The sequence below is a fragment of the Nycticebus coucang genome, chromosome 16 (genome assembly GCF_027406575.1).
Source record: "Nycticebus coucang isolate mNycCou1 chromosome 16, mNycCou1.pri, whole genome shotgun sequence".
NCBI lineage: Eukaryota > Metazoa > Chordata > Mammalia > Primates > Lorisidae > Nycticebus > Nycticebus coucang.
Window position 1 is genome coordinate 84,288,401 of NC_069795.1, and position 12,445 is coordinate 84,300,845.

The window sequence follows — 12,445 nt, forward strand, 5'->3', positions numbered from 1 at the left end:
TAGAAACATGTCCTAAGTGCAGATGTTTTTGAAACACACGGGCCAATTACTTTGTAGAACATATTTTAGTTTAGCTTTGACTGATGTTTCCTCATTAGATTCAGTCAAGAACTTTTGGTAGAAATACCACCAAAGCGATGCTGTTTCAATCTCAGTGTATCATATCAGGGACTGTTGGGTTTTTAACAGGGCTTCCCCTTGAGACGATTTGCTGTGAACCTAAAAAATTCAAATGTCAAAACTTGCACTGTTCCTTCCAAGGTCCTAGGAATTACCTTAACAATATTTTTACATTGTTGTATATTTTGTAAAATACAGAAATGAGAAATATTTTAACTGCAATATTTTAGCATTACTGGACCTTTCTACTCCAATTTTTCTTTCATTACCTTTCACCTCAAAAGAGAGGTGATGGAGAGGTGGTGGTATTTTTAGGATCCAGATTGAGTTGAAGAGGGGATACTTTTAGTTTGGGCTTGAGAGGATACATTTATATGTTTAGCACCTACAGTTGTATAAGATTAAAGCATCTCTGCTCATCCTGGTGGAAGAATGACTCCCAATAATTCCCTCATGTCCATGTGGTCTTGATTTACTAAAGCATGGAGTCACTGAAGATTCTGGGCTGGAGAGCATGTCACAGTATGAATGTCTCTTACAAGAATTGGTATGAGAAGTGTATGAATGTTATCTTCTTTTTATCAGGCATGAAAAATTATCAGTGGACAAATCAATATCATAAATATTTCTTCAAAACCTAGGTTCTCTCCTGTCTCTTATTCAGCATGTAAAATGTGAACATTTATGATAAGAATGCATGAAATTATCTTACCATTATTCTTGTGTTTGTAGGACACAATATGGTGGTGCTGCAAATAGAAAGTACAAGTTCGGGCAACTAAGTTTCCAAACTTGTTCTAGAAAAAGTGCTACATACCTCACTGCTGCATATGAGTATCACTATGGTCACCTTTGAAGTACTTCCTTTGGGAAGCTATGTACTGACACCAGTGGCTAATTTACCCTTCAAAGCAATTTTGGAACTCTTTGTCTGGAATGGCCCCCAGAGTTGTCATCATATTACCCTTGATTGTTCTGAATGTCATTAAAATGTCGTCCTTTCAATATTTCCTTTATCTTCAAGTAAAGAAAAAAGTCACTGGGGCCCAGATAAGGTGAGTAGGGAGTGTTTTCCAATGCAGTTTTTCATTTACTGGCCAGAAGCTCCCTATAGACAGTGCCATGAGAACCACTTCATTGAGATGCAAGGGCCATGAGTTATTATTGGCCAAGATTTTCAATTAAGATTTTGCTATTTCTCACTTAATGTTTACTTAGTCTGCTGTGCTTCTCCAAGTCTGCCAATGATTTTCATGCATAACTCAATGAATTTTTGCAATATTTTTATTAGTTTTGCTCATTACTGACCATCCTGACTTCTTTTCATCAGTGATACTTTCTTCTTTCCCCAAAGAAATACTTTAATCCATTTGCACACTGCCATTTTCTTCACGACATTAGCCTCTTAGACTAATGCGTCCCTGATTTCACTTCCATTCTTCCCAAGTTTAACAAGAAATTCATCAATGTTTGTTCGTTGCTCTAATTCAAGTTCAACATTTTTGTGATGGCACACAAAAACATACAGTAATGAGTGCCACTCAGCAAGACTCCAACACATGTCACCATGATTACAGCTGTGAGACACTGATATACCAAGGTTATGAAACTTGAGTTATTTGTACAGTGCTGCTAACAGTGTGGCAAGTTTGTGAACTTAATTGTCAGACCTCTTATGTCTCTCAAGCCTTAGACAGGGCTGTAGAAGAATGGTTATATATATTATATTAAAGATGCTGTCCAACACCAAAAGTCTATGATTCTATGGGTACAAACTTCTTAAAGGCTATATTTTACATATGACTCATCTGTTTATCTATGTACATAAAATATAACATCACTTTTTCCCAAAATAGTTTGAATTAGCTTATGAAATAAATATAAGATTTAAAAAATACATATGAAGAATTATGAGGAGCAGGGAAAGGGTGTAATGGGCAATGGTAATTTAATGGATATAGAGTTTTATTTTTGTAAGATAAAATGTCCTGGCAATTTTTTGCACAGCAATATGAATATGCTTATCACTACTGGCCTGTACTCTTACATTTAGTTAATATAATAAATTTTATATATTTTTAATCATACTTTTTAAAAAAAAAGTTAAAAAAACAGATGAAGGTAAATGAAGAAATGCATAATCAGCACAAACATCTAAGTTAATAAAAATAAGAGAAAAATCAAAGGTAGTATTTGTTCACAAAATATGCAACATGAAATTCTATAACTTGTCATAAAGGGCTATGAACTTGTCTATAAATTTCTAAGCAGCCAACATAAGAAGGGCTTATATTTATTTATTTTTTAACTCATAGTGATAGCTTCTACCCTTTTTATATACCCTAGTTAGCACATTCAAAGTACAAATAAATATCTATTAAGAGAATGAAAGAAAAAAATCAACATCTACATAAAATTATTTTTAGCTTCTAGTCTCTTATTCTAATGCATTTATTTAATTGCTTAATGGCATTGGATGGTGTTGTGATGAGACCTGGATTTCTAGTGGACTTCCAGTATGATTCTCTCATAAGGTATGTGGCACTTACTGGTTGCATAGTTGATTGATATATTCAACAGGAATATTTCCTCCTAGATGTGCCTGTCAGTGTGCTGGGAGTTGTTCGTAGAAAATGGATCAATAAGATCCAATCCCTGTGTTCAAAGAGCTCCTAGTCAAGCTGAGAAGGATTTTCTTTTCCTTTTGTCATCTTTAAGCTTCATAGAGAAAAGAATGACCATGGCATTGTTATATCCCTGAGTTACCGATGATCAATTTGCCTGCCATGCTCTGTGTTTGAGTTATACGGTACCTCATTAAAATGGCTTCAGTAAGAGTATGTGTGTCGGTGTTCAAGACACAGGTGTGTAGGTGGAAGATAGAATGCAACATTCTTATTTACTTTCCTGTGGTAAATTGGAGCCCAAGAGACAGAGGTGTTGCTGAACCTGTGCCACAGACCCATACATTTGCACATTTGTGTCCTGTTGTTTTGCAACTGATCATCAGGAAGTCATGAAAGCCATAATTTCAGAAAAGAAAGGAGATAGATGTGAACCAAGAAAACAAAGATCTGATCTGTGTCTCCCAACACCTATGACAAGATGATTTCTTTGTGGGGTGTAGCTTCCTGGAATGCAGTGTTTACCTTTGGAGCACAACTTGCAAAAGAGGAGCTAGAGATATTTCTAAATGTCTTTTAAAAAAAAAAAATTAGCTACACTCAGAGCTAAAAGAGAATTTAGAGATCATTTGCGTAGGGAAAAAAATCACAGAAAAGAATGACTTATTAAAACAACAAGCCTTTGTATTGTATTTTATATGTTATAGAATACTTGCACAGACATTATCTCATCACAGCCTCTTCATTGTCATGTGAGGAAGCTAAGATGCAGACGGCTTGAAAAATAAACACACAATCATATCACCATACACACAATCACGCAATAATATCACCATCAGTCTCCATGGCCAGTAATGGACCCAGCTCTAACTCCCAGATCTGAATCCATCCACTCAATAAAATGACATTAATTAAATGCCTAGGGTATGCCTGGTGCTGTGCAGGGCTCTGAGAAAATAAAGATAAACAAAATACAGTTCTCCTTGTGTTACATCTTCAACACAAGAGTTTTTATACTGTTTACCCTTTACTAAATATTTTATGTCTATTACTATTATTTAGATAACTACTAAAAATCCTGGGAAATAGTCAAGTTAAATGCTGTTAATTCCATTTAACATAGGAAGAGATGATGACTCTCTATTAATCATTCAGCCAAATAGTGGGAGAGCCAAGATCTCAACTCACGTTAACATGTTTCCTGGAAATTATTACCACACTTCTGACTCTCAAAGAGATTCTGAATACATTCAAGCACATTTTTAAATCTCAGAGTCCTATGCATGGTCTCTAGCACACGTCCCTTTGTGACTTTTTCCTGGTCCAGTTAGCATGATAACATAAGCCCCACAAATGCCAGCCCCCAAAGAAAGGCATGAGCTCATGGTGAGCACCCACGTTTAGGCCAGGACTCAAGAATGTTAACGCTGCTCATTTTGAAATCCAGACCATGCACATTGTTTAAGTACACGGGGGTGGATGCACTGATAAAATGATTCTGTGGGATGAAAAGGATTCTCAGGGCAGCCTTACAGGGGAATCCCCATGGGGTGACAACTGAGTGGGTCTTATTTACAGCAACATCTCTATATCAAGTTTCTAAAGGGTAAATTATTAAGGGCTACCTTGGATGATAACCTCAGTCTGAAAACACAACTCCTTTTCACTGCCTTTGTGTGAAACACTATTCTGTGGCTCAGCCACTAATCCAGTTAACTTTGAATTCCTATTCAGTTGTTCCTTATATTTCTGAATAGAATAAATATTTTTTCCTGTGGAATTGGACCACCATTGATATTGTGATAATAATTTAAGAAAAACATTTTCAAAGTAAAAATTTGTCCTTCCATTTCAAATCATGAGACCCTGACTACATATACATAGACAGCGAAATGTGAGGAGAAAAGATAGGCAGATGATAGATAGTGATAATGTATATATAGATATGTATGTATCTGTGCATATATATCTATTATATGTGATATATATAAAATGTATATTTTCTATGAAATATTGTGGTATTATATGAATAATATATCCTCAACAGGCTTTCTCTTTAGGACATCTTTTGCGCATCCAATCCCGTCTTTAGATCTGCTTTGCAGAGGACACAAAGTGATAGAAGTGGTTCAAGAACAGAAAAGGAAGTTGAAGTTTTACAGCAGGCTCACTGACTCAGCAAGGAAATGGGGTGGCCTGCTAAGGTCTATAGACAATGAACAGTTGCTGGCTGAAGGTGAGGGCATAGAGCTTTAGCTTTTACCAGTGTTGACCTTGGAAAACATCCACTGAAGGGGAAGACTCTCTAGGCCGTGATATTGAGGATTTGGGGAGATATGATAGGAACAGTGCCTACAAGGATAGCAAAGTTGTATGGTTGTTGCTAAGTTGTACTATGCCCCGCAAAGAGATATTGAGAAACAGAAGGCTCTTCACAAGCAGTTAAAGGCTATGAGAGCCATATGGCCTTTTTGGTAAATTAAAAAGGGGCTAAGGCCTCTTTGGAAAACAAACAAAGCTAAGCAGTGGACTGAGAACTTGGTAGGTACAGTACCAGAGCTCTAGAGATGTTTGAATATATAGCCAAGGCTGGTTGGAACCTCATAAGATCCTGAAATAGGGACATTGTGTGTGTGTGCCCCTTATAAGTTCATTCTATAGATGCTGCTAAATCCTCAGAGATTGTGGAGCTGGGCCTGTTTACCAGTAAAAGCTAGCCCTTCCTCCATACTGAAAGATGCCACAGAGGCATTTCTCTGCAAGCAACAGAATCTTGTCTCAGGAGTGCTTCAACATCTTTTGTTGGCTGCCAGGTCTCTAAATAGGGTTAAATACCAGCAGAACTCAGCTTGAAATGAGTTGAAGAGTATGAAGGAAACCATGAATAAATACACCAACGGAGTTACCAGAATCAGCTAACTTGGGCCAACGAAAACTATGGACATTCCTGAAACTGGATTTTGAGGGTATTGATTGAGAAAGCTGCAACATTAGACTACATAATAAAGTTTATAGACTTGGGGGAATGTTTCCATGGAAGGGCTTTTATCACCCTATTAAGGACCATTGTGAATAGGGCAAGCTCATTGCAAAGGTTGCTTGTAGAAGACTGGTGAAAGTGATGACTAATGCTGAGTGGAGAGAAATCACATGAGTTTCCCTTGAAGTTGGTAGAAAAGAAATAAGGAGGCTAAGGGAAATGGACATGCTAGAATGGATATATAATATGAATCCCAGAAAATCCACCAGGAGAAGATGTTAGATGGGCCAGCCTAGAGAACACATGACTCACTAACACCATTGGGAATGTGCTGGAGAGAAGGGTGGCAGCATCACTAAGGAGTTCAGTGCTGGTTCTCCTCTGTAGCTCCAAGCTGACTGTAGGAGAGGTGGCCACAGAGCTGGGCTGTTAATATACATTTAAATGATACTCTCTACCATTAAATAATAGAGGACAAGTGATGGCACTTACCTGCTAAATGTAAAGAAGCCAAAATTACCAAGGTCAGAGGCACAGCCAAGGGGGCTTAGCCTTCAGAAAGTTATGAACATGGTCATTAGCAAATTCCAGAATACAAGGGCAGTCAATGAAAGTACTGCTTAACAGCCAAAAAAGGGGGGAAAGAAAAAGGCTGAGGATGGTAATCCCAAAAGTAAGTCACAATCTCTTGCTTAATTCTTTGACTGGAGCAAATTTTAATATCTAGCATCCATTGACTTAGGAGGTATCTGGGTTTATAGGAAAAGGAACCTGTAGCACTACAACAAATATGTACTGTGGCAATTCCTTAGGTTGCCCTAAAGAGATCCATAGCCAGCAACTTCAAAGATGTGTATAGAAGTCTGCTCTGTTCTTAGAAAGGCTTTCCACTTGGTTTACTGCTCTATTGTCCCATATTGAAATTCTTAAAACAAGTCATTTAAACAGAGACCGACTCTTTGTACTGGACCCAGTACAAATTAGCCAGTCTTGCCTATAGCCATTGACTTGGGTGACTGCATAATGGATACAGAGGGTTTGAGTTGATATTGATATCCTATGTGTAATCATGGACCTCTGTTGCAGTGAGGATTCACATGGTTAGATAATAAATGGAATCCTTATTCAAATGAAGTGGATCCATTGTGTGTGGAGACCCACAAAGTGGTCATTTCTTTTTTAGTACCCGATTGTATAATTCAAAATAATATACTTGGCATTTTGAGTGATGACCACATTGTGTTCTTGGCCTTTGTAGTAAGACTTCTCAGAGTAAAAAAGGCCAAGTGGAAACCTCTGTTATCTGCTTTTCACTCACTCAGCCAATGGAATAAATAAAAAGCATTACTACATTCATGAAGGACGGTTGATACGAGTGTCACCATTAAATAGCTAAAGAATGTTGAATAGGGATGGGGAAGATGGCATATGCATATCCATACATATTTCTGTTTAAAGTCTCAATATGCCCCTAAAGAACTCAGAAGGATTCTGGAGACTGAGTGTAGATTTTGTAATCTTAACCAAGTAATAGCCCAATTGTAACTGAGATGAGGAGGTGGTATATTTGCTAGGTGGTATATCTGGGTTTTTAGGAAAAGGAACTCGGATTAATGAGGTCTCAGGTACATGATAGACAACCATTGGTTTGTTGAGTATATTCTTACTCATTTTTATGATAAAAGTGGTTCAGAAACATTTCATATTCATGTGAAACATGCAATAATATTCATTTATAGTTTTGCCTCAGGGCCCTGTTAATTCTTCTGCTCTTTATCATATTGTAGACTAAAGACAACAGAGCTATATGGTCAACCCACAGAACATCACACTGTAGGCATTACATCAATAATACTATGACAAGACAAACAACAGATGCCTAATATACAGGAGACCTTGCTAAGAAGCGTGTACTCCATAGAATGGAGGATAAAGCTGTGGAAGACTCAGAGTCCTGACACTTCATTGAGGCCTTAAAGGATCCAGTGGTCAAGAATTTACTGGACTATGCCTTCCAAAGTAAAAATAAATAAATAAATAAATAAAAAATTACACCCCACTGAGCCTAGAAGTTATTTTTGGGTTCTGAAGGCAACATATTCCATGCCTAAGAATAATGCTCTGGGTCATATGCTCATAACAGGGGAAGCTTTACCTGTGCCCGTGGAAAAATATGTATCAAGGAACTTATGATTAAGTGGAGAGTCATGATGAAAGCCCTGATATTCAAGAGTAAGTAAATGCCATCTATAGCAAAGAAAATTACTTTTATTTGTTAAAAATCTCATGGTATCCAATGACAATGTGACCATGAGGCATAAATGACCATACATCTGGAACTGCACATCATGAACTGGGATATTTCAGTTCTTCAAAGTCATAAAATCAAGCCAGGATCAACCAACCAAAAGAGGAAAATGATATGCCGAGGTAGAGCCAAGCAGGACCAGAGATTGTCCAGCTGCATGAGCAGGTAACCCAGATATCTCTATTGGCCACCACTGTTATACCAACGGCCCTCCCTTACTTTGCACCTAATACCAGATGAAGAAGCCTGGAAGCACCCTCCAGCTAGAGAAGCATCAGTAATTCACATTAGCTGGAATAGAAGGGTGTGGGCATTTTGAAGTGGGAAAGAACAATCTTCTCCTCCTCCTTCTTCTTTCTTCTTCTTCTTCTTCCTCTTCCTCTTCCTCTTCCTCCTCCTCCTCTTCTTCTTCATTTTTTTTTTCACTGTGTTCACGCATTATTACAGAAGGTCCTATTTTTTTTCTTGATCTATTGTTTCTTGATGGTCCCCAACCCGGGACACTCACAGGGACAGCTTTTCTCCTTCTCAAAGTCAGACTTGGTTTACAGATTGGTAAACTCAGTAAGTGAATGAAGGTCAAGATGGACAGCAGCAGCCTTCAAACACATTTAAGGATGGTGTTGAAAGAGATTGGAGAAAGGAGATCTTCCCAAAGGGTAAAACTGTAAGTAGTGAACCTGGTCATACAATTCCACTTTGTGAGGAAGAAGAAATGGCCTGAGGTAACAAAATAAACATATAAATTTCTGGGTGGTGAACAATGGCCTGGCTCTCTTGTCAGGGGTCTAGAAAGAGATGGGAATATGGGAGACAAGGAGGTTCACAGCAGAGATATGGACATGTAGGAGTGGAAGTCAAGTGTGAAGAGTTTAGTATCATGTGAATTCTCATCAGAATTCAGGAAAAGAGATTAAATAAGTAAAATCATAAAATTATGTAAATGTGACAAGTGGCACTAAGGGACCATGAAAGCAGCTGGAATTAGTAATAATGGAAAGGAGACATGGTAGTAATAAACCTACTTAAGGTTAAATACTTCAGAAAGGCTTTTGTGAAGAGGCAATCTAGAGGCTGAGGTGAAGGTGAAGGAAGAGCACGCCACCTGGAGGGAACAGCATGTGCCTGCCTTGAAGTGGGGAAGGGCCAGGAGTAGGCGATAAGACAATTAGGTTCCCAAACTGGCCACCATGTGCCTACATTGGCTGCAGTGCACAAACAATGCAGTGAGGTTTCATAACATTTGTATTTAAATGTCTCTCAGTTGTGTTCAGGTCATCATGTGGTGGTGTCTTGCTGAGTGGAGTTCATTATTGTTGTTGTGTGTTTTTGTGCGCTGTCACTAGAATGTCAGACCTTGAATTAGAGCAATGAACATTCATAAATCTCTTGTAAAACGAGGCAAGAGTGGAAGTGAAAGCAGGCCCATGCTACTCCAAGTTTATGGGGATAATGCCATTCAGAAAATAGTAGTGTACAAATGAATTAAATGTATTTCTAAAGGGAGAGGAAGTGTCACTGATCATGAGAGATCATGGTGGCCAGTAATGAACAGAACTGATGAAAACATTGCAAAAATTCATTGAATTATGCATCAAAATTTTTGGCTGGCTGTGAGAAGGGTATCTGACGAAGTAAACATCAATAGAGAAGCAGGAAAATCTTAACTGAAAATCTTGGCATGAGAAAGGTGTTTGCAAAAATGGTCCTGAAGGAAGGAGCTCACTCATGACCAAAAGCTCAGGAGAATCAAAGTTTGCCGATACCTTTTGTAGAGGCAAGGTGATGCTTTGTACCACGTTATCACTGGGGATGATATACAGGTGACCCTGAAACCAAGCGTCAAAGAGCCCAATGGAACTAAGCCAATTTTCCATGATGAAAAAATTTCCATCAGTCCAAACCAAAAATCTAAATGATGTTGCTAACCTTTTTTGATATCAGAGGAATTGTTCATTATGAATTTATACCAACTGGACAAACAGTTAACCAAGTTTACCCTATGTGGAAGTGCTGAAATGGCTGGGTGAAAAAGTTAGACCAAAACAAAACAAAACAAAACTGTCTATGAGGAAGTTTTTAGCCAATAAGCAAATAACTGTATTGAAACACCCTCTCTACTCACCAGATCCAGTCCCCAATGATGTTTTTCTTTACCCAAAGATAAAATACATATTGAAAGGAAGACATTTTGATGACATTCAGGACATCAAGGAAAATATGACAATAATTCTGATGGCCATTCCAGCCAAAGAGTTCCAAAATTGCTTTGAAGGGTGAAGTAGGCAGTGGCATCAGTGAATAGCTTCTCAAAGAAATTACTTCAAAGGTGACTACAGTGATATTCAGCAATGAGGTAATGTAGCATTTTTTTTTTTCTAGCATGAGTTCATGAATTTAATGATCAGACCCTCAGATCCTATATTAACCAAGAAAGGAGTTTGGGTTGTATTCAAAGAGTAATGAAAAATTTTTGAAAAGTTTTACTTAAGGATGTGACATGACCCAAATTACTGTTTTAAAACAGTTTCTCTGGTCTGTCTGTGGGATAAGAGAGGGAGGGGAAGATTGGTTAGAAACCTACTGCAGTCATCCTGTGGGTTAATAACAATGGAAATCCAGACAGGACCGCACCCTGCCTTGTGAATGTGTCACATTGTCTCCCCTTGAGTGGGAAGGAGCTGTGTAGGTGGACGACACAGCCTCTCTCTTACAGATGACATTCCAGTCTGACATTCTGACCAACTTGGTTCCCAAAATATATGGGATATGGTGCACACATAGCTCAACAGGATCAGAACTGGGTTAACATGGAGGGATTACCCTCGTGCCACACAGCCTCTCAAATATCCACCCCCACATCTTGTATTTTGAAAGTCAACTTCTATTGTCAACTTTAGATGAAAGGTGCTTTGCATGACACTCTGTCCCCAATTTAATATTGAAGTAAAACAAGAGAAGCAAAATAATGAAGGGAAATTAAGTCTGTGTGTGTACATGTAACTATATACACAGGATTTCTTACAAGGGGATGCAGGAAGGAAGAAGTTCCCAATTAGCCTTACTGAGCCAGCAAAGTGGCCTAGGATGCTATCAGTTCAGGAACTGAACACAGAGGAACACAGAGTCCTCAAGGACATTTGTTAACCTGGGATGCAGTCCATATGATTATTCTTCTGAAAAAACTGTCAGTGGATGATAATAACATATCCTTTTTATTGATAAAATCATAACTTGATTCTTACTTATGTATGATCTCATCACATTGAGTATTACTTTTTTCCAAGAGAAAAAAGAAGCAGCATTCAATTAGATAAATGTGGCTCACGATTTCTCTATTTCATGAAACTCACCTGTCACGCATGCATGGGAGGATGTCTAAAAGACTTTTTAAAGAGATAATAAAAATTTTACTTAATTGACTTCTCATTTACAGGGTGTATTTTTCATCATAACTTTGCCCTTTATGGTTATGAAAATAAGAACACAATGGTAGAATCAATCTGAGGTATGTCGACTAGAGAATTACAAAAGTACAAAGAAAAAACATATAAAACTACAGCATTTCCCCTCAAATCCTGAAGTTGAAACTAGTTGTACCCATTCATAAAATTTGTATTTGATGCTCCAGATTGTGAAGAGAAGGTTATTACGTATCACTGAGATTGCTTTTAAAATGAACTCTTTTGATTTTGATACTGAAGTGCTGTGAATGAGGGCTTCTTTGGAAAGATATTAAAATATTGTTAACCACAATCCTGACAGAATAATGGGGGTAGACTATTTGAGTAACAAATTATGGCACTGCTGATTAGAACTCTAACTACAACTTGAAAAAAAAAAACAGGGTAAATAATGTCAGAGGCAATTTATGTAAATAGTTGATAATGTATTTAAGCAACATTCTATCTTAAATTACTTTGGAAATTAGATACAAAATGAACAAAGTCAAGTTAACTAAACTGCCAAAGAGAGTAAAATATGGAAAAATTGTATATCACATGTACTCTGTGAAATTTTGATCTATCACAGTCTAATGCCCTGGTTAGAACCTTGTCTTTCTGTTTCTGACAGTGAAAAGTATGATGGCTTCAGAAACACCAATTCATTATATAATATGTCCAGGAATTCAGGACCACAAGCTAAAAAATTTACCATGGGAGACTTGTTTAAAATAATATTAAACTCATGTACTAAGCATTTACAATGATCTGATCAGAGATGTTTGTATCTTAAATAAAGGCCCTTTCTCTCTTTGTGTAAGGGTAACCTCTCAAGTTCACTGAATTTTCTTTTAGTCAAAGACAAGTTTTAAATTAGGTTTGCTAGACTTTCATTAAGTTTTGCCAACAAATATTAGAGTCATGAATTTTGAAGGATGAAAGTACTCAAACATATTGTACATTCATCTTA